The sequence below is a fragment of the Dendrobates tinctorius genome, unplaced genomic scaffold (assembly GCF_039654945.1).
Source record: "Dendrobates tinctorius isolate UK_male_01 unplaced genomic scaffold, ASM3965494v1 ptg000087l, whole genome shotgun sequence".
NCBI classification, from domain to species: domain Eukaryota; kingdom Metazoa; phylum Chordata; class Amphibia; order Anura; family Dendrobatidae; genus Dendrobates; species Dendrobates tinctorius.
The window spans coordinates 8,465,311-8,492,296 of NW_027361755.1; the positions used below are offsets into that span (position 1 = coordinate 8,465,311).

The 26,986-nt window shown below is 45.2% G+C and overlaps 1 protein-coding gene across 3 annotated transcripts in view; it reads right to left on the bottom strand.

Annotated features, from left to right (window-relative positions):
* The window catches only part of SCAF8 (SR-related CTD associated factor 8), a 463,405-nt gene that overhangs the window by 93,677 nt on the left and 342,742 nt on the right, over positions 1-26,986 (bottom strand). The gene's annotated exons all lie outside the window — the stretch shown is intronic.

A 26,986-nucleotide genomic window follows, 5' to 3' on the forward strand; every position in this document is an offset into this window, starting at 1 on the left:
TTTTGCAGCGCTTTCCATACATTCAGGGCAGGTTTTAGACAAAGTGGGGCCCTGGGCAAAAGTTTAAAGCCGGGCCTGAAATGCTCACATATTGCACCATCACACAGAAACATTTCTGTTGTATTTACAAGCACTAAGCTCATGTCGCTAAACGACCATGATCGACAATTTTGAAGTCGTTCAACCCTTGTTTCCTGGTCTCTTTTGGGTATGTGCACACGTTCTGTAATTGGAAGTGCTTTGAATGCAGCATGCTGAACAAAGGTGAATCCGTGCGGATTCACAGTGTCTAATACAATGTACGGGTGAAATTTATCTTGTGAAGACTCGCATCTTCCCAAGATAAATAGACGTGCTGCAGTCTGGAGAGACGCACCACATGTCCATCTCCACAGGAATCTGTGCACGCATAGTGGACATGGGATTTCTTGAAATCCCATCCACTATGCTGTAATATCGCACAAGTATGCAGCGTCCAACCCGCATTGTTTACTGACCGTGTGCACTTACCCTTACACTGGCTGAGAGAGAATGATTGGTACAGATAGTACTCAATACAGTATAATGCATGACCCATATAGTACATGTAGTAAAATGCACTCCACATGGTCCATGATAATGTATAATTCAGCCCCCCTCATAGAGCATACTGCGGCAGCCCTCAGAGAGTATAGTGCAGCCCCCCTCATAGAGTATACTTTAGCTCCCCTCATAGAGTATAACGTAGTCCCCTCATTAATATTATTATTACTAGATGGAGGCCCGATGCTATAGCATCGGGAGGGCACAGTGCTCTGCACGCGGGATTTCCGTTACAAACAGAGAGATTTACTCACCTTCCGACGGCCTCCCATCTCCTCTCCATGCTCCTGGCATCTTCCGGTCCCAGTAATGCTTAGCGCAAAGGACTGGAGATGACGTCACTTTTGCGAGAGCGCGACGTCATCAGCGGTCTTTTGTGCAAAGCATCACTGGGACCGGAAGATGCCGGGCGCGTGGTGAGAGGAGGGAAAGAGTCCGGGGGCCGTCGGAAGGTGAGTATATCAACATTTTTTTACTTTAATTCTATTTTTTACAGGTTTATGGTACCCAGGGCTTGGAGGAGTCTCCTCTCCTCTGGACCCTGGGTACTATTCGCACATTGAGCGCTGCGCCGGTCATCTCCCGGCTGCGTCGCAGCTGACCTCCGTGAGGCAGGAGATGACCCTCGGCAACTGTCGGGAGATCAGCGGCTAGCGCCGCAGATCTCAAGATGGTAGCGGTGGCGTGCGTCGTTCGAATGCCGCACCAATTCGCAGCTGGAGTGCGCCTGTCAATGATTGGTCGCGGTCGGCCGGGAGCGACCAATCAGCGATGTAGGATTTCCGTTACAGACAGACAGAATTAGACGATTATATAGTAGATTATTCATTTTTATAGCACCATTTATTCCATGGCTCTTTACATATGAAAAAGGGGCATACAAAGACAAGCACAATAAACATGAGCAATACAAGGCACACATAAGTACAAAAGGAGAGAGGACCCTGCCTGCGAGGGCTCACAGTCTACAGGGGATAGTGAGGATACACTAGGAGAGGGTAGAGCTGGTCGTGTGGCGGTTCAGTAGACTGAGGATCACGGCAGGTTGTAGGCTTTCTTGAAGAGGTGGGACTTCAGGTTCCTTTTGAAAGTTTCCGTGGTAGGCGAAAGTTTGGTGTGTTGGGGTAGAGAGTTTCAGCATATGGGGGAAGCACGGGAAAAGTCTTGTATGCGGTTGTGGGAAGAAGAGATAAGAGGAGAGTAGAGAAGTAGATCTTGAGAGGATCGTCGTTGCGTGTAGGTAAATACCAGGAGACCATGTCACAGATGTATGGAGGAGACAGGTTATGGATGACTTTGTATGTCATAGTTAGGGTTTTGAACTGGAGCCTCTAAACAATAGGAAGCCAGTGAAGGGCTTGGCAGAGAGGAGAGGTTGGGGGATAACGTGGAGGCAGGTGGATTAGTTGGGTGCAGAGTTTAGGATAGATTAGAGTGGTGCAAGAGAGCTAGAGGGGAGGTCAGAGAGAAGGAGGTTGCAATAGTCGAGGCAAGAGATGATAAGGGCGTGCACGAGCGTTTTAGTAGTTTCTTGGTCAAGGAATGTACGGATCCGGGAAATATTTTTGAGTTGGAGTCGGCAGGAGGAGGCAAGGGCTTGGATATGTGGCTTGAAAGAGAAGGTAGAGTCGAGGATCACCCCGAGGCACCGAGCATGCGGGACTGGGGAAAGTGAGCAGCCATTGATGTTGATGGATAGTTCTGGTGGAGGGGTAGAGTGAGATGGGGAAAAGATAATTTCTGTTTTGTCCATATTCAGCTTTAGAAAGTGAGCAGAAAAGAAGGATGAAATAGCGGACAGACATTGTGGGATTTTGTTCAGCAAGGAGGTGATGTCAGGTCCAGATACAGTTGTGGCCAAAAGTATTGACACCCCTGCAATTTTGTCAGATAATACTCAGTTTCTTCCTGAAAATGATTGCAAACACAAATTCTTTGGTATTATTATCTTCATTTAATTTGTCTTAAATGAAAAAACACAAAAGAGAATGAAGCAAAAAGCAAAATATTGATCATTTCACACAAAACTCCAAAAATGGGCCAGACAAAAGTATTGGCACCCTCAGCTTAATACTTGGTTGCACAACCTTTAGCCAAAATAACTGCGACCAACCGCTTCCGGTAACCATTAATGAGTTTCTTACAATGCTCTGCTGGAATTTTAGACCATTCTTCTTTGGTAAACTGCTCCAGGTCCCTGATACTAGAAGGGTGCCTTCTCCAAACTGCTATTTTTAGATCTCTCCACAGGTGTTCTACGGGATTCAGGTATGGACTCATTGCTGGCCACCTTAGAAGACTCCAGTGCTTTCTCTCAAACCATTTTCTAGTGCTTTTTGAAGTGTGTTTTGGGTCATTGTCCTGCTGGAAGACCCATGACCTCTGAGGGAGACCCAGCTTTCTCACACTGGGCCCTACATTATGCTGCAAAATTTGTTGGTAGTCTTCAGACTTCATAATGCCATGCACACGGTCAAGCAGTCCAGTGCCTGAGGCTGCAAAGCAACCCCAAAACATCAGGGAATCTCCGCCATGTTTGACTGTAGGGACCGTGTTTTTTTCTTTGAATGCCTCTTTTTTTCTCCTGTAAACTCTATGTTGATGCCTTTGCCCAAAAAGCTCTACTTTTGCTCATCTGACCAGAGAACATTCTTCCAAAACATTTTAGGCTTTTTCAGGTAAGTTTTGGCAAACTCCAGCCAGGATTTTTTATGTCTCGGGGTAAGAAGTGGGGTCTTCCTGGGTCTCCTACGATACAGTCCCTTTTCATTCAGACGCCGACGGATAGTACGGGTTGACACTGTTGTACCCTCGGACTGCAGGGCAGCTTGAACTTGTTTGGATGTTAGGCACGGTTAGGATGCTTGGCACAGTAGACACAGGAACATTCAGGTCTTTGGAGATGGACTTGTAGCCTTGAGATTGCTCATGCTTCCTCACAATTTGGTTTCTCAAGTCCTCAGACAGTTCTTTGGTCTTCTTTCTTTTCTCCATGCTCAATGTGGTACACACAAGGACACAGGACAGAGGTTGAGTCAACTTTAATCCATGTCAACTGGCTGCAAGTGTGATTTAGTTATTGCCAACACCTGTTAGGTGCCACAGGTAAGTTACAGGTGATGTTAATTACAAAAATTAGAGAAGCATCACATGATTTTTGAACAGTGCCAATACTTTTGCCCACCATCTTTTTTATGTTTGGTGTGGAATTATATCCAATTTGGCTTTAGGACAATTTGTCTTGTGTTTTTTCATTTAAGACAAATTAAATGAAGATAATAATACCAAAGAATTTGTGTTTGCAATCATTTTCAGGAAGAAACTGAGTATTATCTGACAGAATTGCAGGGGTGTCAATACTTTTGGCCACAACTGTAGGTAGATCTGCGTGTTATCGGCGTAGAGATGATACTGCAAACCATGTGACTCTATGAGCTGTCCCAGGCTGAAGGTGCAGATGGAGAAGAGAAGGGGCCCTAGAACTGAACCTTGGGGAACACCAACAGACAGGGGGCGAGGTGCTGAGTTGGTGTGGGAGAGGGAGACACTGAATGTCCAGTCTGTTAGATATGATGAGATCCAAGATAGGGCCAAATCTGTGATGCCAAGAGATGAGAGAATCTGTAACAAGAGGGAATGGTCTACAGTTTCAAAGGCAGAAGACAGGTCCAGGAGGAGGAAGACAGACTAGTGTCGCTTGTCCTTGGCGGTTAGTAGGTCATTGGTGACTTTAGTTAGGGCAGTATCAGTTGAGTGATGTAGTCAGAAGCCACATTGTAACCCGTCAAAGAGGGAGCAGGAGGAGAGGTGGGAGGACAGTACGGGAGAGGTGATATTGGGCGATGGCTGGACACAGAGGATGGGTCAAGGGAGGGCTTTTTGAGGATGGGTGTGATTGAGGCATGTTTGAAGGCTGAGGGGAAGACACCATTTGTAAGTGAAAGGTTGAATAGATGTATTAGGGTTGGGTGGAGAGCTGATCTTCTGTCATGATGGAGAAGCTGGTTTTGGAAGAACAGGGCTGAGCAGTTAAGAGCTTTCTCTGATGTTATCGATCTTCTGCTTAAAGAAAGAGACAAAGTCTTCAGCAGAAATGAGAGGAGAGGGAGGAAGTGCTAGGGGATGGAGTAGAGAATTGAAAGTGTTGAAAACCTTTTTAGGGTTGTTACACAGGTAGGATATGAGAAATGAGAAGTAAGTTTGTTTTGTGGCAGTGAGCACGGACTTGAAGATGGCGAGGGACTGCTTGTATCTGAAAAAGTGCTCGGCAGAAAGGGATCTCTTCCATCTCTGCTCAGCAATCCTGGAAGCCTGTCTCAGATCTTGGTCAGACTGGTCAGCCAGGGTTGCCTGTTGATTGTACGAGTGTTGGTGTGTGTGAGGGGGTGGCCGAATTGAGTGTTGCTGTTATTGTGGTGTTATAAAAAGTGTCAGAGGCATCTTTGTCATATAAGGAAGCTATGCCTGTAAGGGGGAGAAGGGACTTAGAGCGTGAGTGTAAATTGAGGTGTTTGAGATTTCTGCAAGGGTGAGTGAGTTTGTGGATTAGGGTTAGCACACTAGGATAGGAGAGGGAAGAGAATGTCAGTATGTTGTGGTCAGACAGGGGAGGGGTGAGTTATTGAGATTAGTAAGGGAATAGAGGCGGATGAAGATAAGGTCCAGCATGTGGCCATCTTTGTGAGTGGCCGTGGAGGACCACTGAATGAGGCCAAAGGAGGCAGTCAGTGATAAAAGTTTAGAAGCAGGTGAAGTGGAAGTGTCAATGGGGATGTTGAAGTCACCCATGATGATAGTGGGGATGTCAGCAGAAAGGAAATGAAGTAGCCAGGTGGTGAAGTGGTCAAGGAAGGTGGAGATGGCTAGCCCTGGGGGGCGGTAGATGACAGCCAGCTGGAGGTAGGAGGGAGAGTAGATGTAGACAGAGTGCACCTCAAACGAAGGAAGAGTAGCGGAGGATAGGAGTGGAAATGGGGTAAAGGAGCAGGTATCAGACAAGAGCAAGCCAACTCCTCCACCACGTTTGTTGCTGGGGCGAGGGGTGTGAGAGAGATGGAATCTGCCATAAGAAAATGCAGCTGGAGAGGCTGAATCAGAGGGGGTGAGCAAGGTTTCAGTGATGCCAAGGAAGGATCGTTTGTTACTAGTTAGTGTTAAAGAGGTCATGGAGATACGACAGTTTGTTGCAGACAGAGCGTGCATTCCGTAATGCCCTCATAGTGCATTATGCAGCCCCTCAGTGTATAATGCAGCCCCACACACAGTATAATACAGCCACCCACAGTATAATTCAGCCGCGACCCACAAACACACATATAGTGTATAGTGCAGCCCCCTACACACAGTATAGTGCAGCCCCCACACAGTATAGTGTAGTCCTACCACACACAGTATTGTGCAGCTCCCCACACACATTATAGTGCAGCCCCTCACACACAGTATATTACAGCCCCCCTACACACAGTATAATGCTGCCCCCACACACACAGCATAATGCAGCCCCCCTCACACACAGTAATGTGCAGGAGACAAACACACACACACTTCTCCTTGTTCCCTCGCTGCTCTGACTTCTGCAGTGCATCTCAGCGTCTCATCAGCTCCACTGCTGACACACAATGAGTCAGAGGCAGAGGGGGAATGATAGGAGAGGAATGCTCTCTCGTCCATCACCGCTTTGAATGCAGGGTGGGGGATGGGGGCAGCCGGGCCCCTCTTACTCACGGTCCCCATAGCGGCCACGTGTTGTGCCGCTTAGCACACCACGCTTAGCAGCATACCACTGGCTTGGGGACCCAGGAGGAGCGGGGGCCCTAGGCGGCTGCCTGGTCTGCCTGCCCCTAACGCCGGCCCTGCATACATTGTAGCCAAGGGGCCTCACAATCTAAATCCCTATCAGTATGTCTTTGGAGTGTGGGAGGAAACCAGAGTACCAAGTGGGAATCCATACAAACTCCTTATCGGTGTTGTCCTTGGTTGGATTTAAACCCAGGACCCCAGAATTGCAAAGAAAAAGTGCTAACCACTGAGCCACCGTGCTGTCTTGTTTAACACTACATTTCCCTCTAAGTTTTTCCAGCAGAGCAGCACTTCCATTCACTGGTCTCTGTGAAGAACTCTGGCTGGCCCCATTCATTCGAAAACAGCAGCACTACAGGTCCATGCACTACAGGTCCATGCACTACAGGCCCATGCACTACAGGTCCATGCACTACAGGTCCATTCACTACGGGCCAATGAACTATAGGCCCATGCACTACAGGCCCATGCACTACATGTCCATTCACTACATGCCCATGCACTACAAGCCCATGCACTACAGATCCATGCACTACAGACCCATGAACTACAGGCCCATGCACTACCAGGTCCATGCACTGCAGGCCCATGCATTACAGGCTCATGCACTACCAGGCCTATGCACTGCAGTTCCATGTACTACAGGCCCATACACTACAGATGACTGAGATGCTGCTGTGAATGAAAAAAACTACATGGGAAAGCAGTATACACCAGCGGTTAGGCTATTTCAGGATAGACACCAAAAGAGAACCAAAGAAAACGATTATGTAGCCCAAGAATAATGAAATAATATATACATTCTTTACTGACATTCAAGAATAAAAGAACAAGTTGAAAGAAAGGGGGGAAACCACAAAGTGCATATGTGCAATATACAGAGAACAAGACAGAGTGTGCTGGAAAAGGTCAATATGGATTATCTAAATTATAGTTAGCTAATAGCCATATTTAGTAAACAATGATCCAGACCAAATGCCCCATAGTATAGATCTCAATTATATGGTGATCACAAGATATCTTATTTATGCAAGAAAAGCACAACAGTGCTTATAAATGAGAGGATGCATATAATACAATAAAGTATTGATACACATACCTTACTTGAACACCATAGGAAGAGAGAAGGAGTGGGGCCCAGCAGCACACTCGTCACCCCGACACGTGTTTTGGCGCTGCCTTCGTCAGGGGCATCGCATAGAATATTGATAACCTATTTCGTTGATAGGCCATTATCAATATCAGAACGGTGGCAGTCTAACATCCAGCAACACCATCAATCTGCTTTCAGTCTTTCAGGAATTGCTGCCAAGAACTGCAGATCAGCCACTATCGGCAGAGGCAGCCACAACATTGAATGGAGCAGTCTAGTTTCATACATTGTATACATCAGGCTGCTGGAAGAGCCATTAGCCAATCAGCGAGAATGCTGGCCCTCCACTGATCTCTTACTAATAGCCTATCAATATCATGTGACCGTTCAATCAAAACAGAATGCAGCTTATTCTGGATAAACAGAATTTATAGCTTGTCAGTAATTCATAACGTTATATGTAATTTCCTCTCTCGAGTCTTATCACTTGCAGTCATGCAATGATTTAGTCAACGGGCCCCACAGAATGAAATCCATGTAAGTAAATGTGCCTATCCTGGGCAGCTTGTGGTCTCGGACCCATTCTGTCCACTTATGCCTCACACAACCAAGATAGGAAGATAAGACAAAGTTGAGCAGAAAAAGTATTGTAGTGGTGCATGAAATGTGATAGATTTAGTTAATTTTAGGATTTCACTTTGTGAGAAAATAGTGGCACACACCAAAAATTACATTTGACAGCTCTAGAGACTCCTCTTGGCCAAGCCTTTTTTGTTACACACACGTGACAAATATGGAAGAATTTTCACCAGATTCTTGACATAGTTCAAATATCCGAGTGAAGGACTTATAAAACAAGACACAACCTAAGAAGGGGACAATATCTGAGTTACAAGCACCATTGGGTAGTGAGGTCATGCCATTGCTGTGTTCTGCCATCACTCTTGTGATGCACCACAATCCGCACTGTTCGCCAGGGCAGCCATCAGGGCATTACTGCTCTTACAGCTTTATGGAAAGTGGTGAGCAGAAGGAAAAAGGGGGCCCCTCTTGTACTTCAGCTCACCGTGCCCCGGGTTTCACTTGCTGGAGCGGCGCCATTGGCGGTTCACATCTCAGCGCAAGGAGACTTGGAGCTCTCATGACCGTGTAGATCCAGGGCTCCCTCCACCTTCTCTGTGGCATGATGGTGAGTCTGAAGGTGCGTACGGAGTGTACGACTGCCAGGATGTCAGTTTAGGAGTGGAGCTGCAGGGGATCATATCAGAGGAAAGTATAGAAAACTTTTTTCTATAATAGAATTAATTATATGGTCTTGGGAAGGGGGATCAAATGATGAATTGGGAATGTGGGGGCAGAGCAAATTATGAATTGGGAGTGGGAGGGCAGAGCAAATGATGAATTGCCAGTGGGGGAAGAGCAAATGATGAATTGGGAGAGGGGCGCAGAGCAAATTTTAAATTGCCAGTGGAGGGCAAAACAAATGATGAATTGGTAGTGGAGGGGGGCCAAAGCAAATGATGAATTGGTAGTGGTGGGGCAGAGCAAATGATGAATTGGTAGTGGGAGGCAGAGCAAATGATGAATTGGGAGAGGGGGGCAGAGCAAATGATGAATTGGTAGTTTGGGGCAGAGCAAATGATAAAATGGTAGTGGGGGGCAGATCAAATGATGAATTGGCAGTGGGGGGTGGCAGAGCAAATGATGACTTGGCAGTGGGGGGGCAGAGCAAATGATGACTTGGGAGAGGCGGGCAGAGCAAATGATGAATTGCCAGTGGGGGGCAGAGCAAATGATGAATTGGGAGAGGGGGCTGAGCAAATGATGAATTGGGAGAGGGGGGCAGAGCAAATGATGAATTGCCAGTGCTGGGCAAAGCAAATTTAAGTGGTAGTTGGTAGGAAGCGCAAATGATGAATTGATAGTGGGGGCAGAGCAAATGATGAATTGGTAGTGGGGGCAGAGCAAATGACAAATTGGCAGCGGGGGGAAGAGCAAATGATGAATTGGAAGTGGGGGTAGAGCAAATATGAATGGACAGAGGACGCAGAGCAAATGATGAATTGATAGTGGGGGCAGAACAAATGATTAATTGGGAGTCGGGGACAAAGGACAGGAAATGATGAATTAAAGGTGGGGGGCGTAAATGATGATGAATAGAGGGTGGGAGAGACAGACAACATGACATAATAAATTGGAGGAGCGAGAGGTACAGAATGGGGGTGTTGAGGATGACGAAGTGTGACAGGAAATGAATTGGGGGAACGTACAGTTGCTAATTAATTTTAATATTTATTGAGTGAGGAAAGTGGCTATTTTAGTTAGTGGAGGCACAATGGTGGATTACAATTTATATTTCAAATGGTGGGTATAATGGTTGCATAATAATTAACTATTGTAACGGTCAACGTGGGACTGGACACAGCGCCTCCAGCAGGGCGAATTTATGACACACGTGACCCTGGATACAGCGCCTCCAGCGGGGCGAATTTAAATAATACCGGGACGTGCAGCCGGATACACCGCCTCCAGCTGGCGAATTTAAAAAGTACACGTAAAACTGGATACCCCGCCTCCAGCTGGCGAATTTAAATAATAAGGGGAAACACAGGAACAATTACAGTGGTGGGCCCTGTAATAGGGAATAGGGACATGGAAACCTCCTGAGCTCCCCTGAGGCAGCGTCCCTGCACTCCTTACATTCCCTATACAGGCTCCGAACCTGTCGCCGCACGCGAACCTTATGCCCTGACTCGCCCTGAACCTAGTCCCTCGCTAGGGCATTGGCCGATGCAGAAACTAATCCCACCACTGCACTAGATCACACATAAGGAAAGTCACAAACAGGGGAAATAGAACTTAGCTCTCTCTGTGCAAATGCTCCAGCACAGAGTCCAGCAACCGACTGCAGCCTTCCTCCTGAATAGCTGCCACCAAGTTCAGTCAGCGCTGCAAAGAACTCCCTTCTGTGACTCCTTCCACACCAGGACTCAGATTGAGCTGAGCAATCTCTCCAGCTCCTTCCACCACCAAGGTTGGTTGCAAATGAACAACTATCACCAACAATGATTGCATACCCTGAGCACACCTTTATAGGGTGTCACACCTGATCCATAATTAAGTGAACATTAACCTAAACCTAAGGTGCGATACCAATTCCCCACCACCGGGCAACTTAGAATGAACGACACCACGTGTGATAATTCTAATGGCCACTGGGGGCTATCACGACACACTTTGGAACCAAAGGAAAAAAAGTTCACTTAATGCATTTAATACCGCCAGATCCAACACTGGATCATGACAGTACCCCCTCCTTAATGAGGGGCCTCTGGACCCTCAAGACCACCCCTCGTTAGGGAAACCCCTACAGCGGGGACGCCCAGACCCTGAGTTCACCCCACCCTCACCTGAATTCAAATTTATGACAAACACGCAGCTGGTAATGGCAATAAAGTTAATTTTGGAGGCACCACTCATCTCCACAGCGCCGACCTGGGGAACGAGTTTATGTATGTGTATGTTTGTTTGTTATGAGCTGATCAGGCTCCACAACACACTTCCACAAGATGTTTTTTGGTGGCACCCATACACGCTCGTTCACACACAGGTCCGGACCTGAACGTTTATTGCACACATTCGTTTGTCATAAAACTTGGTGAACTCATACTGGACCTGATAACAGAGGCGTCCCCCTGTGTCACCACACTCACACCCCCGCATTACACCATAGGGTACACCACCCTCCAACCCTTTCCACCACGAGGTCTGCCCCTCACAGGGTTTGCTAGTGGCGAGGGCTGGAACTTGCCCCTACTCCCCACCGCACAATCGCTGCTCTCACTGGAGAGGAAGGGGTCCCCTGAAGAGAGATGGCAGAGACAGTGGTCTCAAGGCAGCAGCCCCCACACGACTGCCCCCAGCTGACTACTTCCCTAGCTCGCCAATCTATCCCCGGGTTGTGTTTTTTCAGCCAAGGGAAGCCTAAAACGATAGGTACTGGCATTCCCTCCAAGACGTAGCATGACAAGGACTCCTCATGATGTCCTATACGCAGATGGATGTTTTCTACGACTTGGGTAAGGCTCCCCTGACTCAGTGGAACAGAGTTAATGGCCTGGACGCTTATAGGTTGGGCCAGCGTCCTACACTTCAGGCCATGAGTCTGGACAAAACGAGCATCCACCAGACTGACTCCTGCTCCGCTGTCCACAAGCACCGGTACCACCTCCGGTACCCCGCCAGCTAACACTTCTGCTGACATAATACCTTGGGAGGGCAAAATGGAGGAAATGTACACTCCCTGGTTGCCTCCCTCCAAACGACCAGGGGTCTGCGGCTTCTGAGATGACACAGATATTTTGGCACGTAATGGGCACGCCTTAAGGAAATGACCAATCTGCCCACAGGAAAAACATGCCAACCCCACTCCCTGAACCGTAGGCAGGCCTGAACACAACCCAACACCTCCTACTTGCATAGGTTCGTCCGGAGACTTGGCACGCCCTGGGCAGATTCCCATGAAATGGCCCGGCTTCCCACAGGAAAAGCATACCCCCCCACCACGGCGAACCCCAGGCAACCCCCTATTTGTACCAACAACACCAGGCTGCCTGGGTTCCACCAACCGTACCGGGGGGTCCTCACCCCCGGAGAGGACTACAGGGGGCACATTTTGTGTATGTCTTTCCCTAAGGCGTCTATCCACCCGGATGGCGAGGGACATGGCGGCCTCCAGCGACCTGGGGCGGCGTACTGCACCAGAGTGTCCTGCAACTTAGGAGACAGACCCTGCACAAATTGACTCCTAAGTGCAGGGTCATTCCACTGAGTGTTAGTGGCCCATCTCCTAAACTCAGAGCAGTACTCCTCAGCAATCCGGGCTCCCTGTTTACACCTACGGAGTCGGGATTCCGCCAGAGAGACGCCATCAGGATCCCCATACACAAGCGCCAAAGCCGCAAAAAACTCGTCCACGGACTCTAAAGATGGTGAATCGTCCGGCAGGGAGAAGGCCCAGGATTAGGGATCCCCCTTCAAAAGGGACATAATGATTCCCACCCGTTGCTCTTCGCTCCCTGAAGAACGAGGGCGCAGCCTGAAATATAATTTACAGGCCTGCTGAAAAACCAAGAATTGATCTCTCCCTCCAGAAAACCGGTCTGGGAGAGATATCTTGGGTTCTGGCTGAGCCTGTGCCTGAATCAAACCTCCAAAGCCCACCAACAGCTGCAATTGCTGCACCATCTCACCGCGCAGCCCCCTAATCTCTTCAGTAAAGGTCTGCAGTACCTGGGTAAAGGTTTGCATTAGGTCCATAACTCAGCAGAAAAGAAAAAATGTTATGGTTGGTGATAATGTAACGGTCAACGTGGGACTGGACACAGCGCCTCCAGCAGGGCGAATTTATGACACACGTGACCCTGGATACAGCGCCTCCAGCGGGGCGAATTTAAATAATACCGGGACGTGCAGCCGGATACACCGCCTCCAGCTGGCGAATTTAAAAAGTACACGTAAAACTGGATACCCCGCCTCCAGCTGGCGAATTTAAATAATAAGGGGAAACACAGGAACAATTACAGTGGTGGGCCCTGTAATAGGGAATAGGGACATGGAGACCTCCTGAGCTCCCCTGAGGCAGCGTCCCTGCACTCCTTACATTCCCTATACAGGCTCTGAACCTGTCGCCGCACGCGAACCTTATGTCCTGACTCGCCCTGAACCTAGTCCCTCGCTAGGGCATTGGCCGGTGCGGAAACTAATCCCACCACTGCACTAGATCACACATAAGGAAAGTCACAAACAGGGGAAATAGAACTTAGCTCTCTCTGTGCAAATGCTCCAGCACAGAGTCCAGCAACCGACTGCAGCCTTCCTCCTGAATAGCTGCCACCAAGTTCAGTCAGCGCTGCAAAGAACTCCCTTCTGTGACTCCTTCCACACCAGGACTCAGATTGAGCTGAGCAATCTCTCCAGCTCCTTCCACCACCAAGGTTGGTTGCAAATGAACAACAATCACCAACAATGATTGCATACCCTGAGCACACCTTTATAGGGTGTCACACCTGATCCATAATTAAGTGAACATTAACCTAAACCTAAGGTGCGATACCATTCCCCACCACCGGGCAACTTAGAATGAACGACACCACGTGTGATAATTCTAATGGCCACTGGGGGCTATCACGACACACTTTGGAACCAAAGGAAAAAAGTTCACTTAATGCATTTAATACCGCCAGATCCAACACTGGATCATGACAACTATATACTCTATTAATGGTGTGTGCACGTCTGTATTCAGCTGTGTAGTGTAGTAGCTGGGGAAGAAGTGGGGAATGTGCTCTGGAAGCGGTGCTCTAGATAACTGTGTTTTTTTTATGTAGAGACAAGTACTAGCTGGAAGAAGTGATGGCGGTTTGCACTGAATGAAGAAGAAAAGCGAATATGAAAGACTTCAGCTAGAGACGTCACCGGTGAGTCAGTGTGTTATCTGTACACTGACATTATACACTGTACACTATATACAGAGCTCCTGTGTATGTCACTGGTGATCACTGTCTTACCTGTACACTGACACTATAAACAGAGCTCCTGTGTATAATGTCACTGGTGATCACTGTAGAGACGTCACCGGTGAGTCAGTGTGTTATCTGTACACTGACATTATACACTGTATACTATATACAGAGCTCGTGTATAATGTCACTGGTAATCACTGTATTACCTGTACACTAACACTATATACAGAGCTCGTGTGTATAATGTCACTGGTGATCACTGTATTACCTATACACTTAGATATACAATGTATACTATGTACAGAGTTCCTGTGTATAGTTGCACATATGGTAATATTAGTATTGTGGCTTTTTTTAGTAATGATCAGTATTGTACTCTTCGGTCACTATGTGGTGGTAATATGTGATTTGATCACGGTGTGAAGGCATTTGTCCCTTGCATGTGGTATTATTGGTCATCTTAAAAAAATGTATGTGAAACATTTCCTTAAAGAAAAATAAATAAAATATACCTAAAAAGAGTATTGGACATTTTAACAAATGTTTAATAGGGTCATGCCAAAATAGTCTACCTTGTCATGGTGGTGGCTTAAAAAATCTTTTGGCCAAAACAAAAGCTTCTGGCTATGTATGTGATCTGGTGTTCGAAGGGAACTGAAAGGGTATGTGCACACGTTTCAGATTTTGATGCGGATCCACATCCTTTTTTTAACTCTCTCTCTCCCTTAATGTGTGCCTGCTGAGGATGTGGTACAGAATTGGAGTATTTCAAAGAGTGAGTGGTGGAACTGTGGAAGGTTTGCGGGGACCGGGGTGGAGCCTGGGCGGAGTCCAGGGGGTCCAAAAATTTTACCAGTATAGGGCTCTGAAATTCCTAGTGGCAGCCCTGCTGTTCTCTGTTGTAGATCTGCCACAGATTTCACATTTTACATAATAAGGGTTATTTATACAAATATACCCAATTTATATAATCTAATACATTCATTTTACCACCTGGGCTTTATAGCCATGCCTGTGCAAATAGATTTACTAAGTTACTGATCAGTCTAATAAAATAGAAATATTTGATTAAATAAAAACTTCTATAGGCAATCAATCCTTCCATTTAGCATCTAGCTATGCAGATTCATTCATAATGAAAAATGTCCATATGTCCTAGAATGAGTCACACTGAACAAATGGAGATAGCAAAACAAAATCAAATTGGACAGCATGTGATAATGCCGAGTATAATATAATGTGTTCAGAGCAAATGGAAGGTTGTATGGCACAATCTGATGTGCGTATGTGGGAGGAAAGGATATGTAGGATGCAGTGCTACATTTAAAGAAGGATAAGAGTATGGAAAAAAGGTTCCAATTGTGTATGTGTGGGAGAAGGGAAAGCTACAGGAGAAACTGTGAATAATGAATAGAAATGATACAGGACTGAAAGAGTCAGGGTTCAGTAATAAGCTTGCAAACATAATACATACTGTATATTTTCGCCATTAATGGTCACCTTACAACCTGGAGCCTTGATCATAGTCACTGACACACTTAGGTGAAAGAAGGATTATTTTTCTCTCTCTCTTCAGCATATACTGGAAATATACAGTATATGTGTGAGCACCCAGGCAAATACATTGAATTGAAACTGCAGAACTATATGGTAAAAATCATGGAATTATGGAAATGACAGGATGGATAGACATGTTAAAGGAGTTGCCTTGGTCTAAAAGGACTTGTGACTCCTCACATGCATGGAATGCATGCTCTGAAGATTCTCCGATGTCAGTAGCGGGAATGGTAGTCACATGACCACTAGTATGTTATTTGCATACTCCCAGCCTAAATCAGACTAGACTATTTCCGGCATTCTCAATGCAAGGGTATTGCGTGAGGCTGGAAACAGTGCAGTCACATGACTGCTGTTCCTGGAGCAAACACCGGGGAATCCTCACAGTGCACAATGTGTGCACTGTGAGGAATCTCAAATCTGCTGCCACATAAAGTGACTGGAGACTTGTCATTTTAGACTGGACAACCCCTTTAATAAAATGCAAAAGATGAAAAAATGGACACAAAATTTTCAAAACATGTCGATTTATTTAGCATTGAATATGAGCGCCATGTTAAAAAAATAAATATATTATTGGTTGTCTGAGGAATGTCCTGCTATGCTGAATGTATGTGGGCACAAATCATTTAGAAATAGCCTACCATTGGTTCTGCAACCAAACCAATGTAACGAAGAGCTATTAGTGTAACTCAAAAAAAAGATTAGGGGGATCTGGGTACTTTACATTATGACACTCCAAACCATAATCCCAGAATGAAAACAGAGTCCTTCATGTTGGTCTCCTCATGGTGTTGCCCACATGGTCTTGTCAAATTTGAAGAATGGGGCATAGTGATTAGTGATGAACGAGCGTGTTCGCCACTACTTGGTACTCGCGAGCTTTGAGCATTTCCGGGATTACTCGGCGGGAACTCGGGTCTCCACCCAGCTTTTTTGGCGGACTTTACAGAACCAATTACGATGCAGGGATTGTCTGCCAGGCAATGAAATGACGTAGCCATCTTTGTTGTGGTCGTGCAGTGATTGGCTAGCCACACAGCATCATCAGGGGTATAAGAGACCGGACGCCGCCCTGCTCACCGCATTCAGCTCCGGATTGAGAGTGTAGGCTGAGCTGCTGCCTTGATAGGGTCAGAATTGGGGATTTATTATTGAGTGTGGAGTCTACCATCCTAAACAACTCATATCCAACTAAACCAACAGTCCTTCTAAGGGCTCATACTCACTTGCGAGAGACTGCCGCTGGCACTTGGACTGGAGCGCGTGGCTGCATAGAAATACATGTAGCTGCATGCTCTGGTCTGAGTGCGGGCGGCAGTCCCAGGTTTTCATGCGAGAGACTCGCACAATAATCGGGCAAGTCTCTCGCAAGCGAGTATGAGCCCTTAGGACTAATTCCTAGGTTCTAGTGTTAGGCAGGCAGGGTAGTGTACGTCACTGTATACACATCAGTGCAAGGCCTGCAGGCACTGTATGTGTGTACATACATATCATTGCATATATCAAGAGGGTCCTGTGTTCTGGTGCTGTTGCTGCTACCTGTGGGATATATTGGCCGTATATACCTAGCCCCAGGTGTAATTGGCTTTGAAAATTTTTTGGGCCAGGGCTAACAGAGCTTTTTTTTATTGCAAAGCAATCCAGAGCCCATTATTTTTTCCCTCCATCTGCCTTTTGACAATGCACAATATAGCCAGATCCTTTTCCTAGCACAGCGTGAAAATCCAGCAATTTTAAAGGGGTCCCAAACATCCCTTTTGAGTTTGCAGAGAAATATTTATTTTTTATGTGGTACGGTTGAGTAGTTTTTTTTTATTTGTGTATTTTTAGCCCTAAATTTATTTTTTTTGGCTGTCTGGCACTGTACTTATATACAGCACACTTTAGGCAAAAAATAAAAGAAAAAAAAACAGGCCACACATTTTTCGGTGTGGTATCTGCATGCCAGCTCATATTTGTGTGTGCTCAAAATTTGGCCAGTTTACGGCTGTTTTCTTTTTTTGTCTGGGGTGTCACTGGACTTATATACAGCAGTATTTACCCCAAAAATTAAAAAAAATACCGGCCACACATTTTTCGATGTGGTATCTGCGTGCCAGCTCATATCTGTGTGTGCTCAAAGTTTGGCCAGTTTACGGCTGTTTTCTTTTTTGGTCTCGGGTGTCTCTGGACTTATATATAGCAATATTTACCTCAAAAATAAAAAAAAATACAGGCCACACATTTTTCGGTGTGGTATCTGCGTGCAGCTCATATCTGTGTGCGCTCAAAGGTTGGCTAGTTTACGACTGTTTTCTTTTTGTTCTGGGGTGTCACTGGACTTGTATACAGCAGTATTTACACCCCCCCAAAAAAAATTGTCGTAGTGTTATCTCCTTGCAGCTCATATCTGTGCGTGCTCAAAGTTTGGCCAGTTTATGGCTGATTTCTTTTTTTGTCCAGGAATGTCACAGGACTTATATACAGCAGTATTTACCCCAAAAATTAAAAAAATACATTCCACACATTTTTTGGTGTGGTATCTGCATGCTAGCTCATATCTGTGTGTGCTAAAAGTTTGGCAGTTTATGGCTGCTTTCTTTTTTGGTCCGGGGTGTCACTGGACTTATATGCTGCAGTATTTATCCCCCCCAAAAAAAAAAAAAAAATGTTGTAGTGGTATCTCCGTGGCAGCTCATATCGGTGCGTGGTCAAAGTTTGGCCAGTTTAGGCTGGTTTTCTTTTTTGTTCCTGGGTGTCACTGGAATTATGCACAGCAGTATTTAGCATAAAAAAAATTATAAAAAACAAAAATACATTTGTAGTAGTCGTATCTGCATGCAGCTCATATCTGTGTGTACTCAAAGATTTGCCAGTTTATGGCTGTTTTCTTTTTTGGTCCTGGGTGTCACTAGACTTTGATACAGCACTATGTTACATTATTTTAAAAAACAGCCCACATTTTACAGTGGGGTATATCAGAGACACGCCTCATACATCCATGTCTCAAAAATTGAGGCATTTTTGGCCTAAATTCCCTTTTTTTCGCCAGTGTGTCACTCTCGTTATATCCAGAACTCTTTTGCATCCAATAAAAAAATATAATATTTTACAGTGTGGTATATCTGTGACACGCCTCATACGTCAGTGTGATTAAAATTTGGGGATTTTAGGCCGGTATTCCAGTGTTTTCCTGTCTGTTACTCCAGGTATATACAGCACTCTGTTGCTTTTTTAAAAAAAACAGGCCAAATTTTACAGTGGGGGATGTCGGTAAAAAGAATTTGGTTTAAAGTTGCTATGGCAGCTTCATGACTGTGCTAAATGCTTCAAATACTACCACCATCATCATCTTCCACCTAGAGGCAGTCACTGTGCAGATAGAAAGTCTGAGTAGCAGAGGGTGAACGCTTAGGCGCTGTTGTACTCTGTCTTGTACTCTGTCTCTGTATTATGAAGGCTAAATCTTCGTGATGAAATCATGCCTGGAAGAGCCAGAGCAAGATTACGTGGAAGTTCACGGGAACAGGACTCACAACAACTGAAGCCCGGTTTTCCTGGGCAGGATTCTGACAAGCCCTCACCTACTAATACTTAACTGGTTGGCCGCTGACGTTTAAAAGGAGTCCATGCATTGTCTAGAACTGAAGATAGAGATTTTGACATTTTGGCTGCATTTCAAGAGATGTCAATTGGAGAGTGTGGAGGTCGGAGATGTGACCTTTACACCACCACACGAGCTGCTGCCTCTCCACCACCCGGTTTGTCGCACCCCCCACCTTCTGTCTCTTTCCCATTCTCTGGCAGAATCAAAGTCTGCAAGGACAAGGTCCTCTCTCCTCTGTAACAATCTGTCATTGTAAGTTTTTTGGTTTAAACGATATTTATTCCTTTGTATGTAACCCTTTGTCATGTACAGCACCATGAAATTAATGGCGCTATGTGAATAACTAAATAATAATACTAACAATAATACTATATAGGTGACAATCCATCAAACATGTTATTGAAGGATTTTTTTTATGACAACTCTGTTCAGCTAGGCGCAAACTATGTCAAATTGGTAGCTATAGTAGGTGTTGGCACAGTGTCATGTTGACTACAGGCCCCAGAGGTTATGTAGGTCCCTAATCTCACCTCTACTTCAGCAGCATGATGAATTAGTTGGAAAAGCACGTGGTATTGGTGTAGCTGTTGTTGTTTTGCCAAAGAAACTCAATAACATCAATGAGGTGGTTAGCTGCACACGGAATGGAGAAATAATAAAGATGACAATTGACAAGTAGTTTCACATTTGAGGTAAAACACAATTCAACAATTTCCTTTAACTCTTACAACACAACACATTATATTCAAAAGCCTTGAAGAAAAAGAATATATTGTGAAGCTAATAGGTATGAATAATTAATAACACTAATGATGTTACATAATTCTAAACATACACAACCTGTGAAATTATTTTCCACCGAAAATTTAAAGTATCAGACTAGTGTCATCTTGTGGAATGAGACACAAAGCCCTTCAAATTGAAACTGTTGTGGATTTACTATAGAATTTTCTCTGGAAATTTGGAAGTACATGAGCTCTAAGCTGCTTGCATTAACCCCTTAAGCCCCAAGGGTGGTTTGCACGTTCATGACCGGGCCAATTTTTACAATTCTGACCACTGTCCTTTTATGAGGTTATAACTCTGAAACGCTTCCATGGATCCCGGTGATTCTGACACTGTTTTCTCGTGACATATTGTACTTCATGATAGTGGTAAAATTTCATTCAAATAACTCGTTTATTTGTGAAAAAAATGGAAATTTGGCAAAAATTTTGAAAATTTCGCAATTTTCCAAATTTGAATTTTGGTGCCCTTAAATCACAGAGATACGGCACACAAAAAACTTAATAACATTTCCCACATGTTTACTTTACATCAGCACAATTTTGGAACCAAATTTTTTTTTTGTTAGGAAGTTATAAGGATTAAAAATTGACCAGCGATTTCTCATTTTTGCAACACCATTTTATTTTTACGGACCACATCACATTTGAAGCCACTTTGAGGGGTCTATATGATAGAAAATACCCAAAAGTGACACCATTCTAAAAACTGCACCCCTTAAGGTGCTCAAAACCACATTCAAGAAGTTTATTAACCCTTTAGGTGCGTCACAGGAATTTTTTGAATATTTAAAAAAAATGAACATTTAACTATTTTTCACAAAAAAATACTTCAGGTTCAATTTTTTTTATTTTACCAAGGGTAACAGGCAAAATTGGACTGCAAAAGTTATTGTGCAATTTGTCCTGAGTACGCTGATACCTGATATGTGGGGGGAACCACTGTTTCGGCGCATGGCAGACCTCAGAAGGGAAGGAGCGCCGTTTGACTTTTTCAATGTAAAATTGGCTGGAATTCAGATTGGACGCCATGTTGCGTTTGGAGAGCCCATGATGTACCTAAACAGTGAAAACACCCCACAAGTGACCCCATTTTGGAAACTAGACCCCCCAAGGAACTTATCTAGATATGTGGTGAGAACTTTGAACCCACAAGGGCTTCACAGAAGTTTACAATGTACAGCGGTACAATTAAAAAATCATATTTTTTCCACAAAAATGATCTTTTCACTCCCAATTTTTATTTTTCCAAGGGTAACAGGACCCTAAAAGTTATTGTGCGATTTGTCCTGAGTACGCTGATACCCCATATGTGGGTGTAAATGACTATTTGGGCGCATGGCAGAGCTCGGAAGGGAAGCAGCGCCATTTGACGTTTTTGGCTGGAATTGAGATCGGACACCATGTCGCGTTTGGAAAGCCCCTGATGTACCAAAACAGTAGAAAACTCCACAAATGACACCATTTTGGAAACTAGACCCCCCAAGGAACTTATCTAGATGTGTGGTGAGAACTTTGAACCCCCAGTGCTTCACAGAAGTTTATAACGCTCGGGCGTGAAAATAAAAAAATCGTATTTTTCCACAAACATGATCTTTTAGTCACCAATTTTTTTATTTTCCCAAGGGTACAAGGAGAAATTGGATCCCAAAAGTTGTTGTCCAATTTGTCCTGAGTACGCTGATACCTCATATGTGGGAGAAAACTACTGTATGGGCACACGTCGGGGATCGGAAGGGAAGTAGTGACGTTTTGGAATGCAGACTTTGATGGAATGGTCTGCAGGTGTCATGTTGCTTTTGGAGAGCCCCTGATGTACCTAAACAGTGGAAACCCCCCACAAATGACCCCATTTTGGAAACTAGACCCCCTAAGGAACTTATCTAGATGTGTGGTGAGCACTTTGAACCCCCAAGGGCTTCACAGAAGTTTATAATGCCCAGGCATGAAAATAAAAAAATCGTATTTTTTCCACAAACATGATCTTTTAGTCTCCAATTTTTTTATTTTCCCAAGGGTAACAGGAGAAATTGGACCCCAAAAGTTGTTGTCCAGTTTGTCCTGAGTACCCTGATACCTCATATGTGGGAGAAAACTACTGTATGGGGACACGTCGGGGCTCGGAAGGGAAGTAGTGACGTTTTGGAATGCAGACTTTGATGGATTGGTCTGCTGGTGTCATGTGCGTTTGGAGAGCCCCTGATGTACCTAAACTATTGAAACTCCCCACAAGTGACCCCATTTTGGAATCTAGACCCTCCACAGAACTTATCTAGATGTGTGGTGTGCACTTAGAACCCCCAAGTGCTTCTCAGAAGTTTATAACGCCTGGGCGTGAAAATAAAAAAAACATTTTTTTCCACAAAAATGATATTTTTGCCCCCAATTTTTTATTTTCCTAAGGGGAGAAGTAGGACCCCAAAAAGTTGTTTTGCAATTTGTCCTGAGCATGCTGATACCCTATATGTGGGGGTAAAACACTGTTTGGGCGCATGGCAGAGCTTGGAAGGGAAGGAGCACCCTTTGACTTTTTCAACGCAGAATTGGCTGGAATTGAGATCAGACGCCATATTGCATTTGGAGAGCCCATGATGTGCCCAAACAGTGGAAACCCCCCAATTATAACTCCAACCCTAACCCCAACACACCCCTAACCCTAATCTCAGCCCTAACAGTAGCCCTAACCCTAGCCCTAACCCTTACCCTAACCCTAGCCCTAACCCTAGCCCTAGCCCTAACCCTAATGGGAAAATGGAAATAAATACGTTTTTTTAATTTTATTATTTTTCCCTAACTAAGGGGGTGATAACGGGGGGTTTGATTTACTATTTATGGCGGTTTTTATGTTTGGCAGCTGTCACACGCTAAAAGACGCTTTTTATTGTAAAAATAGTTTTTGCATCACCACATATTGAGAGCTATAATTTTTCCGTATTTTGACCCACCGAGTCATGTGAGGTCTTATTCTTTGCGGGATGAGTTGACGTTTTTATTGGTACCATTTTCGGGCACGTGACTTTTTTTGATCACTTTTTATTCCGATTTTTGGGATGCAGAATGAACAAAAACCAGCGTTTCATGAATTTCTTTTGGGGGGGTGCGTTTACACCATTCCGTGTGCGGTAAAATTTATAAAGCGGTTTTATTCTTTGGGTCAGTATGGTTACAGCGATACCTCATTTAGGTCTTTTTTATGTTTTGGCGGTTTTATGCAATGAAAACTATTTTATATAAAAAATAATTTTTTTTGCATCGCTTTATTCTGTGAGCTATAACTTTTTTATTTTTTTGCGGATGACGCTGTATGGTGGCTCGTTTTTTGCGGGACAAGCTGACGTTTTCAGCGGTACCATGGATATTTATATGCGTCTTTTTGATCGTGCGTTATTGCACTTTTTGTTCGGTGGTATGATAATAAATCATTATTTTTTGCTTCGTTTTTTATTTTTATTTTTTAAGGGGTTCGCTAAAGGGGTAAACTAATGGGGCAGTTTTATAGGGCGGGCCGTTACGGATGCGGCGATACCAAATATGCGCTGCACATTGCACTGCCGTGGGGGGCTCAGGGAAGCACGGAGGGAGCCCCCTCCCTGCCGATGCTTCCCTTTAACCCCCAGTACACCGCGATCGTGTTTGATCGCGGTGTACAAGGGGTTAACATGTCGGGGCGGTCCGTGACCGCCCCTGACACATTGTGCCGGGTGTCAGCTGTGATAATCAGCTGACACCCGGCCGCGATCAGCGGCGCTCACCACGTGAGCGCCGCTGATCGCTATGACGTACTATCCCGTCCCTGGGAATTAATCAGGATGACCGGTCTGCTGGTACCTGTGCTGCGCCAGTTCTGGACCTGTTTTGGCTGCGTCCCCTGTTTACTGGTGGAAGGAATAGGGGAATGGACAGGCCCCATTACACAGAATGAGGGGTTGTGTTTAGACAGGGAACAAGTCCGGAAGCTGAGGGGAAAAAAGAGAAGGAGTGAGTCCCCAGCTGTGACCATGTGAGCAGTGCAATATGCACCCGAAGCGCCGACACTGCGGCAAAATGCAGCAGACAAACCTGGTGACCTAGAGGCAGGGGGCCAGCTTAAGAGAAAGCGGGCAAGACAGCAATGATTTTTTGGTGTGGACAAGCTGCGCATAGGGGGCTGAGTAGTGTGCTCTGTCCTTAGAGCAGTGGCGCTGCAAAGGACTGTTCCCAAAAGCAGGGGACGGATTAAGACCACCAAAAAATCAAATATTATATATATATCGATTGATAAATAAATATATAAAAAATCTCAAGACAGGGAATTTAAGTTTTTTATAAATAATGCCTTTATTGAAAATATTGGCAACAAAAAAGTGCTTAAAAAACGAAGGAGTCTTGCGAAACACGCGTCAGGGCATGCATCCGCACCATTCCAGGACCGTCACCCTTATTAGGTAATCATACATGCTGCTTATGTTCACCGTTATTGGAGCCCTAATCTTATGCCTTACAGGCTCATGATTTGATTCAGTTGCTGGGACAGAGCAATAGTATTTATCTATGTTATATCAATTGTGGTGTATTAATTATTATTTATATGCTCTCACTGTAAACAATTTTAATTATTATTAATTATTTGGCTCACTGATATTTTAGCCCTAATCTTATGCCTTAGGCCTGTTTCACACTTCAGTTTTTTGACGTCAGTCAAAATCAGCCACTTTTAGAAAAAAACAGATCCGCCCATCTTTCAGCAGATCTGCTTTTTTCCCCCATAGACTTGCATTACCGGTGGATTTTGACTGATGTTCATCCGTCAGATCCGTTTTTTGACAGATCCGTGAAAATTTTAGCGTCTCCCGGGAGGAAGAGACCGACGATGTAACGTTTTTTTACAGCGACGGTCCGCTATTTTGTAGTGCGCATGTCCGGCAGATTTCCCCACCCTAAATACCGTTCTGGGAGCGCCGAAAAAAAATCTCTCTCTCTCTTCTTCCCGGACCGCAGTTCCTTTAAATTTCGCACACATACCGACTCCAGCGGATCCGTACACAACACAGATCCAGTGACGACCGTTTGGCCCACAACGGCAGCGGATCCGTTTTTAACAGCTCTGGCGGATTTGGCCTTCCATCAAGAAACGGAAATGTGAAACAGGCCTTACAGACTGAATATTCAATTCAGCTGCTAGGACAGAGCAATTGTATTTATTTATGGAATATCAAGTGCGGTGTATTAATTGTTATGATTTATATGCTCTTATTGTAAATAATTTTAATTACTATTAAATTAACTATTTGCCTCATATTTGTTTTACAACATAAATTTGCTTATAGCCTAATCAGCATGTAATGATCCCTTTAAAAGAAGCCTGGGGTGAGAATCGGAGCGCTGAGGGATTTACCCTAACTTCCATACCGGATATCCCTTTAAGAGAGGCCTGTGGTCAGTACCAAAGCGCAGAGTGGATTTGCCCTCACTTCCATACTGGGGATCCCTTTAAGGGGGGCCTGGAGTCAGAACCAGAGCGCTGAGTGAAATTGCCCTAACTTCCATACTGGGGATCCCTTTAAGAGAGCCTGGGACCAGAACCAGAGCGCTGAGTGGGTTTGCCTTAACTTCCATTCCGGGGATCCCTTTAAGAGAGGCCTGGGGTCAAAACCAAAGCACTGGATGGATTTGTCCTGACTTCCACACCAATGATCCCTTTAATAGAGGCCTGGGGTCAGTACCAGGGAATTTGAAGGCAATTGCCCTGACTTCCGTACCGGGGATCCCTTTAAGAGAGACCTGGGGTCAAAACCAAAGCACTGGATGGATTTGCCTTGACTTCCATACCAATGATCCCTTTAATAGATGCCTGGGGTCAGTACCAGAGCATTTGAAGGCAATTGCCCTGACTTCCATAACAGGGATCCCTTTGAGAGAGGACTGGCGTCCGTACCAAAGAGTTTAGTGGAATTGCCCTAACTTCCATACCAATGATCCCTTTAAGAGACTCTGGGGTCAGAACCACAGCGCTGAGTGAAACGGTCCTAACTTCCATACTGGGGATCCCTTTAAGAGAGGCCTGGCGTCAGAACCAGAGCGCAGGATGGATTTGCCCTGACCTCCATACCAATGATCCCTTTAAGAGGGAAGATGTGCCTATGGGATGGAGGATGTTTGATGGGGATATAGGCAGGTGGAGGTGTGTGCTCCCTGCTCCTTTCTGGGGGGAACAAAATGGCTGGGAGCTTATGTTCCCAGGGATGCTAGATTTCTCCCACCATGTCACTGTCTGCTGAGGTGTTGTCGTGGAGTGAGAAAACTGTTGCTCATAGCAACCAATCACAGCTCAGCTTCTTTTAAACATCTCTGGTTAAATGAAAGATGCTTAGTGATTGGCTGCATGGAAAACTGTTGCTCATAGCAACCAATCAGAGCTCAGCTTCTTTTAAACTCCTCTGGTGAAATGAAAGATTGTTATGATGAGTCACCGAAGGAGGAAAAAACAAAATACTAGCTAAGTCCAGAAATACCAGAGAGGTTGGCAACTATCGGATTGCAGACCCCTGAACCTATCCACAACAACTAGCAGTAGCCGTGGGGGGTTCCTACGGTGCCCTAGACCCCTCGATCACAGCCGGAGAACTACATAGCCTAAAGACAGAAAGGGGAAAAACTAAACTGCCCCAGAGCAGACTCCAAAGCAATAGGCAGCCCCCAACATATAATGACGGTGAAGCAAGATGAAAACACTAACACAGATAGAAAGATAGGTTGAGCAAATGATGGGGCCCAAGCTAACTAAAATAGGACAGGATAGGAAAGCTGCTGTCTGCCATCCACAAAAACCCTATCCAAAATGTGCCAACCGACTGATAGGAAAAACAGGCCCTGAAGTCGCTAGGCCTCAAAAGACTAAATCAGCACTCAGGTATATTCTGAAGACAGAGCAAAAGATCAACAGATCAGAGACAAAAATGGAATTCAGCTCACCCCCGGCCGGGGATGGCAGAATTCCCAAAAAAACAAGGCAAAACAAAAACAAAACTGAAGTGTACAAAGCAGAGCAGAAAAACTTAGCTTTGAGACGCAGGAATCA